This window comes from Triturus cristatus, chromosome 2_2 (genome assembly GCF_964204655.1).
Source record: "Triturus cristatus chromosome 2_2, aTriCri1.1, whole genome shotgun sequence".
Taxonomy (NCBI): Eukaryota; Metazoa; Chordata; class Amphibia; order Caudata; family Salamandridae; genus Triturus; species Triturus cristatus.
Window position 1 is genome coordinate 686,200,341 of NC_140582.1, and position 17,236 is coordinate 686,217,576.

The window sequence follows — 17,236 nt, forward strand, 5'->3', positions numbered from 1 at the left end:
TAGATATAAACAACAAGTATTAAAGTTCACTTTAATCGTCATTATGTGGTCTACCAAGCATAGTGACTATATAATGAGTGAACTTTTCTCAATAATAAAAAATGGAGTTGAAATAAATGTATCAATCAATCAATCACGACATTTGTAGAGCGTGCTACTCACCCGTGCGGGTCTCAAGGCACTAAAGGGGTGGGGGGAGCAGCTACTGGTCATACAGCCCGGTCTTGAGGAGTCTCGTGAAGGTCAGCAGGTCCTGGGTCTGCCGCCGGTTGTCGTTCTGCGGATGCGTGGGACGGTGGCGAGGGCGAGGAGGGCGGAGCGAAGCTGGAGGTGTGGGGTGTAGAAGGACAGCCGTTTGTTAAGGTATGCTGATCCGGCGTTGTGGAGTGCTTTGTGTGAGTGGGTGAGGAGCTTGAAGGTGATCCTCTTGTTGACTCGGAGCCAGTGCAGGTCTCTCAGGTGAGTGGTGATGTGGCTGTGGAGGGGGAGACCGAGGATGAGGCGTGCGGAGGTGTTTTGTATGCATTGGAGTCTCTTCTGGAGTGTGGCCGTGGTTCCGGTGTAGAGTGCGTTGCCGTAATCCAGCTTGCTGCTAACGAGTGCTTGGGTGAACATCCTTTTAGTTTCGGTGGGATCCATCTGTAGATCTTTCAGAGCATGCATAGGATGTTGAAGCAGGAGGAGGAAACAGTGTTAACTTGCCGGGTCATAGAGAGCGTGGAGTCCAGGATGAACCCCAGGTTGTGTGAGGGGTTGGTAGGTGTCGGGGCGGCTCCAAGCAAGGCCGGCCACCAGGAGTCATCCCATGCGGAGGGGGTGGATCCGAGGATGAGGACCTCTGTCTTGGCCGAGTTCAGCTTCAGCCGGCTAGTCTTCATCCAGTCTGCGACGGCCTTCATTCCCTTGTGGAGGTTGGATTTGGTGGTGGCCGGGTCCTTGTTGAGGGAGAGGATCAGCTGGGTGTCGTCTGCGTAGGAGACGATGTTGAGGTGGTGTTCCCGGACTATGTTGGCGAGCAGTGCCATGTAGATGTTGAAAAGTGTCGGGCTGAGGGATGAGCCTTGGGGTATACCACAGATCATGGTGGCGTCAGAAAGGGGGAGGTGGACTCTCTGGGTCCTGCCGGTGAGGAAGGAGGTGATCCAGTCCAGGGTTTTGTCTCGATCCCTGCATTGCTGAGACGTGAGCGCAGGGTGTGGTGGCAGACGGTGTCAAAGGTGGTCGAGAGGTCCAGGAGGATGAGGGCCCCGGTTTCACAGTTGTCCAGTATAGCTCTGATGTCATCAGTGGTGGTGATGAGGGCGGTTTCGGTGCTGTGGTTACTGCGGAATCCAGATTGGGAGGAGTCCAGGACGTTGTTCCACTCCAGGAAGTGGGTCAGTTGTCCTTTGGCAGTCTTCTCAATGACTTTCTCCGGGAACGGGAGCAGGGAGATGGGCTGGAAATTCTTGAGGTCCTTTGGGTCCGCCTTAGGTTTTTTGAGTAGGGCGTTGATCTCGGCTTGTTTCCAGTTTTCCGGGAAGGAGCTGTTGATGATTTTTCGGAGTTGGGGTGCGATGATGGAGCTAGCCTTGTTGAAGATGTGGTGGGGGCAGGGTTCGGAAGGTGAGCCGGAGTGGATGTGTTCGTGATCCTGATGGTGTCTTCGTTTTTGACGTGGTTCCAGGAGAGCAGGAGGTTGGATAGTTTGGTGGGTGTTGAGTCGGGGGTGTCGGTATCTGTTGTAGGTGTCTGGGTGTTGAAGCTGCTGTGGATGTCTGCGATCTAGCGGTGGAAGAAGGTGGCCAGGGAGTTGCAGAGTTCTTGTGATGGTGGGATGTCGTTGGAGCTGGAGCTGGGGGAGGCGAGCTCTTTCATGATGTTGAAGAGCTCTTTGCTGTTGTGTTTGTTGGGGTCGATGCGTTCCTGGAAGGAGGCTCTTTTGGCGGATCGGAAGAGTTGATGGTGGTTGCGTCTGGAGTTCATGACGGCGGTGTGGTTGTCTGGTGTCTGGTCATTGCGCCACTGTTTCTCAAGTCTTTTGGCAGGTGTGCTTGGAGTTCTGGAGGTCGGCGTTGAACCAGATGGCTCTTTTGTTGGTGCACCTGTTGGAGGGTTCCCTACCGGGGCGAGGGTGTTGGCGCAGTCTTCGATCCATCGTCTGAAGTTGTGGGCTGCTGCGTTGGTCTCGGAGGGCTCCAGTGGGAGGTTTCGGGTGAGTGTGGTGATGAGCTGGTCTTCGATGACTTTATTCCAGCTGCGGTGTGGGATCAGTTGCGGTTGGTTGTGCGTGGTGTGTTTCTCAAAGGAAAAATGGACGCAGTGGTGGTCGGTCCAGTGAAGTTCGGTGGTGTGGCTGAAGGTGACGTGGTCGCTGGTGGAGAAGATAAGGTCAAGCGTGTGTCCGGCGGAGTGGATGGGTGTTGTGACGAGCTGTTTGAGTCCAAGATTGGTGAGGTTGTTGATCAGGGTTGTGGTGTTACTGTCGTTGGTATTCTCGAGGTGGAAGTTCAAGTCTGAGTCAAGCAGGTCCCTGAGATCGACGGCGTTTTTTGTTCGACGCCGATTTGTGTGGACTGAGCGGCTGTTGTGTAGTATACAGCTAAGTTTGGTGTGGTCGGCAGCGGTGTGATGGGCAGGACGTGGGTGAGCTTCGGGGTGGCCTGGAAGCAGGTGGAGAGTCGGCCAGCATTGAGCACGTGGAGGGTGTGGGCGTCGTAGCGGTAACGGGTGTTGTGGCGGTCATGAGGGCCAGGGGAGTATCAATGTGTATTATATACCAATGTGGTTTGCGCCACAGGAAACTTGTTTTTTTATTTACACACAACTACATAATGCATTGCATTTTATTAAACTATACATACTCTTATTATGCTGGTGAATATAATTATTCAGATTGTATCAGTATATCTTCAGTGTAAATGCAAACTTAGTCATAAATGTACGGCCTCGGGAGAGGCTCAGAGAGTGAACCAGGAAGTACTGCCCCCTTGGACTGCACATGAGGGGTTTGTGTGCCTGGTTCTCGTGAACCTCCTGCAAACTCTTGCGAGAGGCTCACAAGAGCCACCAATTATAATGAAATAGAAAAATAGAATATGGATGCAAGGATCATTTGCATTCTGGCTCTTGTGAGAGATTTTTATGAGACAAAAGGGAAATATAATACAAACAACATAGATAATAAAATCTGATAATCAGAATCTGATGAAGAATTTATTTTCTATGGAAAAACAAACAAGAAAGCTGAGCAAGCGAACAAGGTACACCCACACCAAAGTCCAATAGGCAAATAAACCAAAAAGGATGAAATCTTCCTTTTGTAAATAAAGACATCCATATGAAGCAATCACAACCCTTGCCTGTCGTGTATTTCCCTCTCCCAGAACTCTTGCGAGCATCTCACGAAACCATAAAAAATTATTTCTTGTACAGAACAATGCATAGTCAATTTTCAGTTAATCAACATCTCTAATGTCTTGCATTGTTCAGAATTAAACGAAAACACTGTTATTAACTTACTTTCAAATATTGAGTCTAATGAAGGATTCAAAAGAGCTGAACAGGAAGTACAGCCCCCTTGGAGTCCACACGGGGGATTGTGTGTTCAACTCCCATGAGCATCTTGCAAGAGTTAACTGTTTGTAAAAAAAAAAAAAAACATAAATATAACACACATATCTAAAGGACTCATTATAAAATAGGTTTAAACAATAACTGAACAAATGAAAAATGACTTTATGCAATACTTTAAAATAAGAGTAATAAAACACCTTGAATAGATTTACATAGTGAAAACTAATACTATACATTATTGCAAAAACGGATCACACTTTTTCTGAATCATAATTATGTCTCTGATGTAAAAATGCATACAAAGCCCATTAAAAGTATGCTACTAGATTATTAAAGACCCTGCTGGGAAGATCTCTCAATGTACGAGTTACAAGAGCTAAAAAGATAGACGATCTCAGCTGAAAAATTGTTTTATTACTCCGTTTAATACTCAGACATAATTTTATAGAAAGATTTTGCACAATGTGCAACCTTTCCTGTTATGATACAATACAAAAGCCATTCTCTTACAAAAGAATGTCTACTCACAGTATATATTCTTCAATTATTTTCTCATACACACACTTAAAAAATAATTAATTTGCTTTAAAAAAAAAAAACACTGAAAAAGACCAATGGTTAAAGTAACGTTATAATTAGGTGTTGTAAAAACATCTGTTTTGATTTAATTAAAATAACATAGGAATTCACTGCAAAAAACAAAAGTTAAAGTATTGTTATAAGTAGGTGAATTTGTCAATGAAAACTTTAATATTTTGAGCTAAAAAAACACAGAATTATCCATACTTGCACTAACTATAATTGCGCCTCCGCCATGCACTGCTTATGACCTCACATATGACATCACTCATGACATGTTCTATGACATCATTTATGACATCACTCATGCCATCATTGATGACATCACTCATTAAATCATCAGCAGCAGCATTAGGGAAGCGCACAATTAGCCTCATGGGTCATTGAGTACATGACCCTAGGAGAAGTTGCTATAATTTTCTTAACCTCTCCAACCCTGAGCTGTTTGCTCTTAATCTGGAGTGTGGGAAGCTCTTGTGGTTGGTCCTACGATTGCATTATGTGCCCTGAAGAGAGTTAAGGAAAGACTAAAACACATGTTTATTATTGTTTTGATTAACAATGCTTTAATTAAAATGTTATTGTGATCAATATCACTATTGAGTTCTGCTATGTATATTAAAAATGAATACATTGTAGTATGGTCATTGGAAAATTATTGTGGCGATCATTGACAAAGCTGATATGTCTGCTTTATATATGTTGATGTGCTAAGCCCCTAATAATGCCAATAAGCCTTCTTTTTATATGTTGATGTTCTGACACTTTGACAGAGCAAGTAGATCTGCCTTATGTTTTGAATGACTCCCCCTCACGTTGTGATTTGCGGGCCCTTGTGGCCAACAGGGGTTTGTATAGTTAGGTGTGGTAATGAAATCATACTTTACATTAGAAATAAAAAATTGAAACTCGCTGAAGAAACAAAGTAGAAAGTTATGTCATAGTTAGGTATGGTAATAATATGTAACTCAATACAAAACAAAACCTCAAGTTCCTTGGTAATAACCAAAGATGACGCTGACATTATAGTTAGGTGAAAATGCCAGATAAAATTTAAGATTTTAATCTAAAATAAATCACTGAAATTCACCAGTTATAGTTACAGTTATAAAAGTGCCCACGCCATGAACTGCTTATAACCTCACATATTAAAACACACTTGTCTTGTTCTATGATATTATAGATGACATCACTGTGCATGGTAGGGGTGCAAGTTGTATTTACTTCACTTAACTATGGTTGGTGAATCTCAGTGTTTTTTAGTTTAAAATATTATGTTTTAATTGCTATAACTTCACTAATTTATGCTTCAACCAATATATGTACACACACACCATGTCATTCTTTGCACTCAAGACACAGTTTTGTTTTCTTTTTCAATATTTTAGTTTACCAATCTAATGTATGTTTACTGTATGGTAACTATAAAATGGTGAATAAAAAATCGTTGCCGTGCACATGTAATTCTGCATACGTCTGAGTGTAACCACATGCATTACAATGCATATCCATGCATCAGCTACCATCTTGGATTGTGTTTGTTTTTAAAATGGGAAACAAATTCTAAGATTGCCTCCCAAGTGTGTGCATACATCTTAATGCATGCATTTACATGCTGGTGCCAGCAAACGGTTGCAAAGCCAACAGCATAGCCTTTCAAAATTGAGAATTATCTGCTCTGTCAATGTTTTTTTAAGCTTTTATATCACACAGTTTTGGTCAGACATTGGCACCAATGTAAAAGACTATCATCCTTAATGAAACACAGGTGCTTATTAACATCACTTATACTGAAGAAAAAAGGTAAAACTTTCAGCTGCACCTATAGATATATGCAACTGTTATAACTGCAAAATGTTGTTCTGCACCCTGTTAGCTGCATGACGAATATAAGTTCATGGAAGATGGTGTTCCATGGAGCTTGCATACTTTTAATAGACTTCTGTAGTTGCTATGTGAGGCCCTGGGCTCCGGTTTGGCAGCTGCCTGTGAAATTATGATTTCTCTTTTAGACAAGTGAGCAGCTACTTTCAACTTGAAAGTAAATACTTCAAGCCATAAAAAAGATGAACCACTTGAATGAACAACATTTTAATTGTCGGTGGTTGTTAGGGGGTCAGCATGTGGAGCAGCAGGGCAGGAAAATATAGGTATTTGGGTAGAATAAGTAAAAATATACAATAACTCAGGTCAGACCAATTGTGGATATTGTGATTCTTGTAAATATGAAGAGATAATGCTCAGGATTGAATGTTCTGGCCAATAAAATGTAGGTCTCCACAAGTTCTCCTCTTCCAACTCCATGGCGCAGTATAGCGCAAAGAGGTGAAAAAAGCTCCTTTTTTCAGTATTGTGCATAATGTTGGAACAGAATTATAAAACGTTAGATGGTGAAAATTACATGTGTGCAGCTCGATCTTTCCGTAAACTATGCTGTTGGAGGAAATGGGAGACAGATGACTGCTTTGAAACTGTCCCATCTTGGTCTTGAGGTAGTATTTCAGCAAACTCCTTCAGAGGCAGAGACTTCCTGTCTTTTCTGGCACATCTTTCCTGGCAAAGCAGCTTTTGATTGCCAATGTTATACTCACAACTATGAGGATGAGTTTATCAATACTCTGTGTTGGCTATCCATTACATAGTTTTCATGGGCTGCAAATCTTTCTCACAACCTCTATACCACAGCTGTTCACTTAAACGATAGCCATTACAGGAACATGTTCCATTGATTTACACATTTATGTTCTATTTTTAAGCTTTGGATCAGCTGAACTCTACATGGTTGAAGTAGTCTTCACTGCCTACTGCTCTATTTGAAAAATTATTTTTAGTAATTTGGTTATTAGTTGAGATGGGTGAAAGCAAGACTTAAATAATAAATACAATCCTTTTCAGGCCAAAAGAGTCACTAAATTAACCTATGCTTAACCTTCAGTAGCTTGGTGCAAAGTTGTCAAGATCAACTTGGAGGCAATATGTAAATTGTTTCTGCAGAATTCTGTAATAAAGTAAGAACACAACACAAGAAAAACTCCAAACCAATTTAGAAAAGTAGAATAAAATCTAATCTATAAAATAACACTAAAACAACAAAAATGTAACCAATAGAAATGAGCTTTTAAACATTTAGGTGTAAAAAGCACCAAGAATCAAAGTGCCACTCGTGGTTATCTGGTCACACAAGACTGAAAGAAAGTCTCAAATTCAGGCGGATCACAATGGAATGCAGGAGGGATACAGGGACCAGATTAGTCCAGCTGAAGAATTACATTCTCCAGTCAGGTGTTGGCAGTGGCCACAAGGGGGAGGATGTTGCTGCAAGGAGCAGGATGAGCATTGTGTACCTTGTTACTGTATTGCAAAGAGCCGGTGGAGCTTCACTTTCACTATTGCTGCGGGCTGTCCCCGTCAGAATGAACTGCAGGTCTTGTGTTGACGGTCGCTATCGGGAGTAGAGCAGGATTTTCAGGAGCTTCATGTTTATGGTTGTGGGTGGTCAATACTCAGTGTGAAGAGGTCACTTTGGGGTCGCAGGGAGCCTAAAACGTCTGTATCTTCATCTTTTCATAAGGCGTAGTTCACACTGATGCCAGCCAGCCACAGTGTTAGTCCAGGACCTGGGGGGAACATCTTGGGGACCAGGAGCACTTCGGAAGAGGCCAGAAGCAGGGCGCAGTCAAATTCAGTTGGTGCTGATCAGCTGGGCAATTGCAGAAGGGCCTCTGGAAGCTTGTTGTGGCCCAGTAGCTCACACAGGAGGTCAGCAAACTTGTCCTTGGAGTCACACTTTGTAGCCTGTTTTCAAGGCAAAAAGGTCCTAGCTCCTTTATTCTGTATGGAAGGGCAGGCTCTCTTCCTCAGACAGCAGGGCAATCCTCATTCAGAATCTTTCACAGATTCAGGAATGTTCTGAAGATGCTACATTTGTGTACCTGGCTCGGTCTATTTGGTGGGAATTCCCTGATGTACCCCCAAAACTATTTCCAATCAGTTTTTCTCCTTGTTTTGGCTCCAAACCGTCTAGGGTGAAAAAGGTAAGGGCAGGCTTGGTGGCAGGTTCTGTTGAGTGTGCGGTGCAGGCAAGTCCCTTCAAGTGTAATTAGGGAAGGGGTCTCCAACCAGTAGCTTGTGAGCTGCTGTAGCTCTCCAGCTACATCTGAGTAGCTCACCTGTGTGTAGCCCAGCTTATTAAATATGAAAACTTTTGAATGGTTGAATTATTGTACATAAAAAATTTAAATTATACAACACTAATAATATTACTAGCTTTCAATGCGTTTCTTTGAACATAAGTAGCTCTCAGTACACAAAAGGTTGGAGACCCCTGATTTAGGACATGGCATAACTCTTTCCCATCCATCCCATCAGGAAGACCTTCAATCAATCAATCAATCAATCAGGGGTTTATATAGCGTGCTACTCACCCTTGAGGGTCTCAAGGCGCTGGGGGGGGGAGCGGCTCCGGATCAGTTGAAGAGCCAGGTCTTGAGGTCCCTCCTGAATGTGTGCAGGGTCGGTGAGTTTCTGATGTTCACATGGAGCTTGTTCCAGGCCTTGGCTGCAATGTAGGAGACAGCACTTCCGCCTGTTCTATTTCGACGGATACGGGGGACCTCTGCCAGGGCGAGGTCGGCAGAGCAGAGGTTCCTCTTGGGTATGTGGAAGGATGCTCTCTCGTTGAGGTATTTGGGTACGATGTTATTGAGGGATTTGTAAGCACTGGTGAGGAGTTTGAAGGTGACCCTTTTCTCGACGGGGAGCCAGTGGAAGCCTCGTAGGTTTTGGGTCATGTGCTCATGACGCGGTGTCCAGAGTACAAGTCTGGCTGTGGCGTTATGGATGTGTAGAAGTGTTCTGTTGATTCCGGCATAGAGGGCATTGCCGTAGTCCAGTCTGCTGGTTATGAGTGCGTGGGTGATGGTACTTCTGTATTCAGAGGGGATCCATTTGAAGATCTTATGGAGGATGCAAAGGCAGTTGAAGCTAGTGGAAGCAACGGCGTCGATCTGGCAGTTCATGGAGACGGAGTAGTCAAGGATGATGTTGAGGTTCTGAGCGTGGTCTGTAGGGGTGGGTAGGCTCCCGAGGGCAGTAGACCACCAGGTGTTGTCCCAGCGGAGGTGCAGGGTCTGAGGATGAGGACCTCGGTCTTCTCTGAGTTGAGCTTCAAGCAGGTATCTATCATCCAGGCTGCCACGTTCTTCATTCCTTCCTGGAAGCATAGTCTGGTGTCTTCGGGATTCCTCGTGAGTGAGAGGATGAGCTGGGTGTCATCGGCGTAGGATTTGATGCTGTGCCCGTGTTGTCTGACGATGACGGCGAGGGGTGCCATGTAGATGTTGAAGAGCGTGGGGATGAGTGATGATCCCTGGGGTACTCTGCAGTTGATTTCCGTGGGTTCAGAGAGGAAGGGAGAGAGTCGAATCCTCTGGGTACTGCCGGAGAGGAAGGATTGTATCCAGTCGAGGGCGGCTCATTGTATACTCGCATCGTGAAGTCTGGCTGTGAGCGTGCGATGTGAAACGGTGTCGAAGGTTGCGGAGAGGTCTAGAAGGATGAGGGCCGCAGTGTGTCCCTGGTCTAGTAGCATGCGGATGTCATCAGTGGCGGCGAGGAGGGTGGTCTTGGTGCTGTGGTTGCTGCGGAATCCAGACTGGGAAGCATCTAGGATGGAGTTCTCTTTGACGAAGGCGTTTAACTGGGCATTTACGAGTCTCTCGGTGACTTTGGCCGCGAAGGTGTGGTAAATATTTAAATTACCTGTACTATTTTTTATGCGGTAAAGTCTAGTAAGAATAACTCAGTCAAAATAAGAGGCAGAATCCGTGGTATTAAAGGTTCTGAAAAGGACTTTATTCCTTACAAAGGAATTATGGTTCGAACCAGGCAATCATATTCCATCACCACGAAGGTTCAGGAAGGGATCAGCAATAGATTATTGACAAGTATCAGTATATATAAGAAAGGCATTACATTAAGATAGATGCAGGAGGCGTAACAGCTTGATAATACAGATAAGAATATACATACGTAATAAAAAAGGCATAATAATAGGCGTGCATAGAGGCGTATACTAAAAACGTCATTATGATGGTGACACAAATGGGTGGATCCATAAGAGAATCCTGCAAAGTCAGCGAAAATACATGGCAGAGATGCGCGCGCAGCCGCATGACGTGTGATTGACGTGTAACTAAAGGGTGAAGGGAACTTGACATTTAGCCCTACATGTGGAGACAGAAGTCTGGGGTGTCAGGACAACCTAGTCCTAAATCATATCTAATATCTTGTGTTTAAGGAACTATTTTATCTGGAAGGAAAGGTCTTCTCGGACAGATCCTATTCTATACTGACTGTTAGTGCGTGTACAAGCGTCTAAGTGTCTACATGAGATGCGAGGGGGGCATGGGCCTACCATGGTAACGAGAGTCATGAATTACTTGCACAGAGATAGTAAGGCCGGGCCCTTTGCTCTGCAGCTAGAGGGATGTTTACCTAAGCTATTTAGACAGGAATGCATTTCTTGAGGAGCGGAACAGATAACTTGAAGGCTGAATACAGTTTTGGCAGGCAACAGGCCGGGCTAGGCACCGTTAGCCGCGCAGGAAGTAAGACAAAGTTCATGGATACAGATGCAGGTCCAGGCTGGAGCATTCAGAGGCAGAAGCAAGAAAAGGCTCGATGGCAGAATTCAGGGCCTACTCGCCTGAACTGTAAAACGTGAAAAGTGTACCATATAAAGACGGTGGCAAGGCATACTTAGGAACGGAATATCTGGCCCATTCATGGCAGATATGAAAGAGTACATATTAACGTTGGACACAATTGTATTTGCGTCTTCATAGCTTGAAGTGGAGGGAACATACATGTACTTGTAGCATGTACATGGAGCCGTTGGGGTCTAGATAGGGGACACAATTGACCATAAAAAATTCATATTTCCTCATTCCCTCCTTGTCCCCTACGGACCCTCATGAAATATCGATCTTCAGGAATCCATCAATCTGTTCATGTAACATCATTTGCTCTTCTTTCTTCTTCCGGGATCTTGAATGAAAACTTGAACGTGGAATACACGATGTGGCACACAGGCCGCAAATCGCTGGTCCACATTGTAGACATAGGCAACAACTAAATACTATGAGAAGGCCAATACCTAGGAAGGATAGGACTTTCCATCCCCAGGCTGACAACACGCTCCAGAACCAACCGGACCATGTCCAGGTGCCTGCATTCTGATGTATCTGATTTGCAATCTTGTGAAGACGAGTTATGGCTTTATATACGGATGGCGCGTTTTCTGGGATGAAAACACAGCAACTTGATCCGATGACCCTACAAGCTCCGCCCCTATCTGCTAGGATGACGTCAAGGACAAGACGATTTTGAAGAACAACAATCCGCATCGCAGACTGCTCCTCTGTTAAGTTGCCTAGGGCAGAGGTAGTTTCATTCACTACTGCTTCAAGGGTTCTAGTTAATCTACGTATCAATTTACTGTTAGAGACAACACCTATGTAAGGAAAGAGACCTTTATTGAAGTCGGTATATTGTTCCCATGCTGTTTCGGTGTAGTCAACAATCGGGGTATCTCTCTGGGGTCTATGGTGTACTAGATTGGTATTTCTATGATAATCAGGAGGGGCTAGAAAAACAGGTGGCAAAAGGAATGCAATGTAACAGGTACCATCCCAGTCTGGAGGTAGACGTATATATGCGGTATGCCCACATATGAAGTAGGAGTGACGGGAAGCTCTAAATGTAGACTTGCCTTTATCACTGAATTCGATCACAGTGGCACATTTACTATGACCCAGGTGTACTGAACCATTCTTTCTTACACAGAATTCACCTTTGACTGGTAATACTGACATAGCAGGCAAGACTAGTGTAGCGTCAGATTCAACATTTAGAATCATGAGGTTAAGTGTAAAATTACCTAATCCATATACTTCATTTTCTAGATCAGTTCCTGTTCTTTTGGGAAGTCCCTCCTTGTTAGGATAACAGGCTTTAAGCAAAACTAAGTTCAGGTTTCCCCATACCCAGTTGCTCTGGTAAACTACAGTGTTTGAATCTAAAGAGTTAATCAAACTAAACCATGCTCCACAGGAACCATTGTGTGTGAACGGATATGGAAAGAGAGGCAGAACTCCCTTGTATTTCTGATAGGGAGGGAGTCGGCCACATATCCAACAATTTGTAGCATTGCTGGTCTGATGGGAATGATGTAACATATTAATGAATGTGTTGTTGCGCAGCGCAAATCTATAGGACAACTCATGTGGAGGTAGTTCACTAAAAGAATGTTCGGCAGTAACATTGTAAGCACGCTTGAAAATAGGATAGTACATATGTAACAGCACACTTGCAGCAATAATAATAAGACTTAGAAAAAACATAATCAACAATGTCACTATACAGTGACTATGAAGTGATTTACAGTATGCATGTTTCTTGAGCTGCTTCTGTCTATTTTTCTCTCTCATTCGGTCTAGAGGATACATGTCAAAGACTTAATTCAACCGATTCACCTTGGAGAGGACTTAAACAATCGAATTGTCTGACTTGCTAGACCTTAGTTTCAGTTTATAGTTCTCTTTTTCAGTCTTTTCAACCAGGGGGAGTTTTGAGTCAGTCTGTGAGGGAATGCAGGGCTGAACGTTTAAATCCGATGGTAGTCCATGAAATTTCTTGATATGACTCGAGTGTAACCACCCTTTGCGGCCCTCTATCTTCACGGCTGTCCTCGTGGTCAGTAAAACGAGTTTCGGTTGTTGCCAGCGAGGCTCCAATGGACTCCTCCTGTCGAAATTTCTTACAAGTACCAGGTCACCTGGAACCACTTCATGAGGCTTCACCTCAGTGTTATCGGGAAAAGCTGCAGCTACCTGTGAACAACAGGATTGTAGTGCAGACATCAAGGAAGCCAGGTAATCTGTCAGCATATTACAATCAACATCAGTGATCTTACGAGGTATAGGCGTCCCCCACATATTTGGTGGCCTACCGAAGACCACCTCATACGGGGATAGCCCTGTTCGAGAATGTGCTACCATTCTCATGTAAAAGAGCGCAACTGGTAAGGCTACTATCCAGTCGACACCTTTTTCTCTACATACTTTGGAGAGTCGTATTTTCAGGGTCTGATTATGGCGTTCCACGAGACCTGCTGCCTCGGGATGTCGGACACAGTGGAATTTCCATTGATAGCCTAACAAGAGTGAAATGTGTTTCATTAGCTCGGATGAGAACGGCTGGCCATTATCTGAGTACACGACACGGGGCAAACCATACCGTGGGAAGAATTCTCGAACTAACTGTTTGGCAGTAGTCGGGGCAGTGTAATCTGAGACGGGATACGCCTCTGTCCAACGGGAAAGAGTGCATACAACTACGAGGACATATTTGAATCCTCAACATCGTTCCATCTGGATATAATCCATCTGGAGGACTTCAAAAGGGTGATCGGGAGGTTGGAATCCACCCTGCTCTACAGGTACTCCTTTACCTGGATTGAACTGACAACAAATCATACAGGTTCGGACTTTCTGTTTGGCTGCCGCTCGTAAGTGTTTGTTGAACCAAATGTGTTGAATACTGTCTAACATGGCTTTTTCTCCTAGATGTGCTGGACTATGTATTGTGTTAATGATAACTTGAACCATTGAGTCGGGGAGAAACCATATAGATTTTCCCTTCGTCATCCATCCCTGATCTGTCTGGATCCCTCCTAATTCGGTCCATTTCTTTATTTCCTCTGGTGTAGCATGTGTCTGTATGTCGATTACATCAAGAGCGGGATCCTTAACTGTCATGCAGTGTGTCGGCGTCGGAACTATTGTCTTTGTCAAGTCAGTTGCATGAGTCTGATTCTGTGCTGTTTGCTTAGCTGTTCGGTCTGCTAGGTCGTTACCCTGAGAAATAATGTCAGTCACTTTCGTACGGGCTTTGCACTTCATGATAGATATTGAAGTAGGTAGATGTATTGCATCTAATAGAGCTTGAATGAGGGGACCGTGTTGAATGTTGGCACCGTGAGAAGTCAAATAACCTCTCTCTCGCCAAAGGACTCCGAAGTCATGTACGACTCCGAATGCATAACGTGAATCTGTGTATATGTTGACTTTCTTATTTTTGGCTTGAATACAGGCTTGTGTCAGAGCGATAAGCTCTGCTGCTTGAGCTGATAATGTGTCGATACAATTTGTTTCAATGACTTCGGTGTCTGTCGTGACTGCATAGGCGGCCACTAACTTTCCTGTACTTGTTCTCATACATGAACCATCTACATAAAGTGTCAGGTCTGGATCTGGTAATGGGACATCTGTCAAATCTTGTCTGGGTTTGGTCGTAATAGTAATGACTTCAATACAATCATGTGTCAGTGGGTCTGTTCCACTTAATGGCAAAAGTGTGGCAGGATTTAATGTACTACAACGTCTGATTTCTATGTGGGGCTGAAACAATGTAAGTTCGTAACCAGTCAGTCGTGCTATAGTCAAGTGTTGTGTCTGTGTCCGGTTCAAGAGAACCTCTACTGCGTGTGGTACTTGTACTGTCAATTGATGTCCTAATACTATGGAATCACTTTGTCTAATCGCTAGAGCTGTCGCTGCAACTGATTTCAGACACGCAGGAAGAGCCTGAGCTACGGGATCTAATGTGCTAGAAAAGTAAGCGCATGGCTTGTGTGATCCTGCTTGTTCCTGCGTGAGTACTGACAAAGCAGTACCTTCACGTTCTGTAACAAAGAGTGTAAAAGGCTTACTGTAACATGGTGTCGCTAAGACAGGTGCTTGGCATAAAGCTTTCTTTAAGTCTTCAAAAGCTTGTGTATGTTCTGGAGTCCAAGGGAGGACAGTCGATGTCGCTGCCTCCTGTGTTGTCAACTGAATGAGTGGTTTTGCTAAAAATGCATATTGGGGGATCCACTGCCTGCAGTACGAAGTGAGGCCTATGAAGGCCCATACCTCCTTTTGTGTCTTGGGTGGTGGCATGTTTACAATTAACTGGATGCGATCAGGTGTGAGCTGTCTCCCCCATTTGGACAGCAAGTGCCCTAGGTACACAACTTGCTGGGCACAAAATTGCAGCTTTGAAGGGGACATCTTGTGCCCCTTGTCGGCTAAGAAATGTAAAACCGTCAGTGATGCTTTTTCACATTCGGATTCGCTTCGGGCGGTGATCAGCAGATCATCGACATACTGAAGCAGTGCAGTGTTAACAGGCATGTGGATACTGTCAAGTTGTCTTTTCAGTGCTTGGCTGTAGATGCTAGGACTTTCTGTAAATCCTTGAGGTGCGCGTGCGAATTTAAAACTTCGTCCATTTAAACTGAATCCGAACAAATATTGGCTTTCTGGATCGATTGGGACGCTGAAGAAGGCGTTCTTGAGGTCAATTACAGTAAAGAACGTTGCTTCTGAATCAATAGCTGTCAGTAATGAAGAAATATCCGGGACCACGGCATATTGTGGTACAATGCATTTATTTAATTCGCGTAGATCAATAACTAATCGATATACTGGGGGTGCTTTTGGGTCGGTTCGTTTAAGAATCGGAATAATCGGAGAATTACATATATTGGAGTCGGTTTCTACAACCACTCCTTGTGAGATGAGCTCGTCAATGATTTGCAGTAAAGCCACTACAGCATCTGGAGGTAACTTGTATTGTCGCATTCGTGGTAATACCACTCCTGTTTTGAGTGTGACTCGATACGGTGTAATGTGCATACAACCTACATCAGTGGGGCCTTGTGCCCATAAATGTGCAGGTAGATTCTGTAACCGGTGATCCATGTCTCTAGACACGTAGTGACCTTTAAAGTCACGCAAAAATAGTCGTACTCCGTCCGGAGAACAGCATATTATAGCTCCTAGAGCTTTCAATGTTTTAATACCTAACAAATTTTCGGGGCATGATTTCGTAAGCAATAGATCTGTAGTCCGTGTTAATGGACCGACTGTAAATGCAAGCGGTTGTGATACTTCGTTAATAGTGGGCTTTCCTGAAAAACCAAGGGAAATATTTTGTGAGCCTGAGAGGGGTGCCCCTGGAACTTCATCATGACTTATAGTTGTTCTGCTTGCCCCTGTATCGAGTAGAAACTTTCTGTCTTTCCCTAATACTTGACTCTGTACATAAGGACCCTCTTGATCTACAGGAACCTCAATAAGGGGTAAGCCAACTTCCCTCTCTAGGCTATTTCATGTGTAGCGTTGATACTCTGGATAGTCATTTTGTGCATACTGGTACATCTGCTGTGTCGTGTTCTGTGTTGCAGCAATAGGCTGTGGCTGTTGTTGCGGTACGGTCTGTTGTGCAGCTTGCATAGGCTGTATTTTCTGAGGTACTTGTTGTTGGATCTGATCCTGTCTAGGCGGACGTGGTCTCTCCTTGGTTTTACCCGTGGAGATATTATGTTTCAGAACTGCACAATCGTTTATATAATGACCTGGCTGTTTACAATAGTTGCATGTCCCTTTAACGGGAACCGCTGAATTACTGGACTGTGTTGCACCCTTTTTATGACCGTCAGCTGGAACTGACTGGGCGACGAGCATTTTCATTTTCGTGTCTTTCATACGCCTTGTTTCGTGTTCTTGTTCTTCTCTAATTCTATTCTGGTGATACTGTAACATTTGTAACATTTGTGAAGGAGTGTTAGCTTGCCAAGTGCTCTCAACTTTCAATACTCTGTTTTTAACCTGCGGCAGAGAATTCTCGACTAGTTTTGTTACAAAAAGATGTGGATATGACTCGCTATTTGCTTTCAGGCCACTATTAATACCAAAACATTTTTCAAATCGGGAATAAAAATCACTGGTGTCTTCCTCGGGTTTCTGTTTACAGGCTGAGATTGCTCCCCAATCTTCCTTTTTCGTAGTTAATAAACGTGGCAATACTTGTACTAATAGACCTGGTAATGCTTTTGTTTTGTCCCCAAGCCCTACGCCTGCAGTTCTGTTATTTTCTTCATTTTCTAATGCGGTCCAATCAATCTTTTGGTCTCCCACCTCCCATTCTTTTTCCTTGAGTTTCTCATAAATACCGGCAGGCAATAATACTTTCAATATTTTCATAATGTCAGGATAGG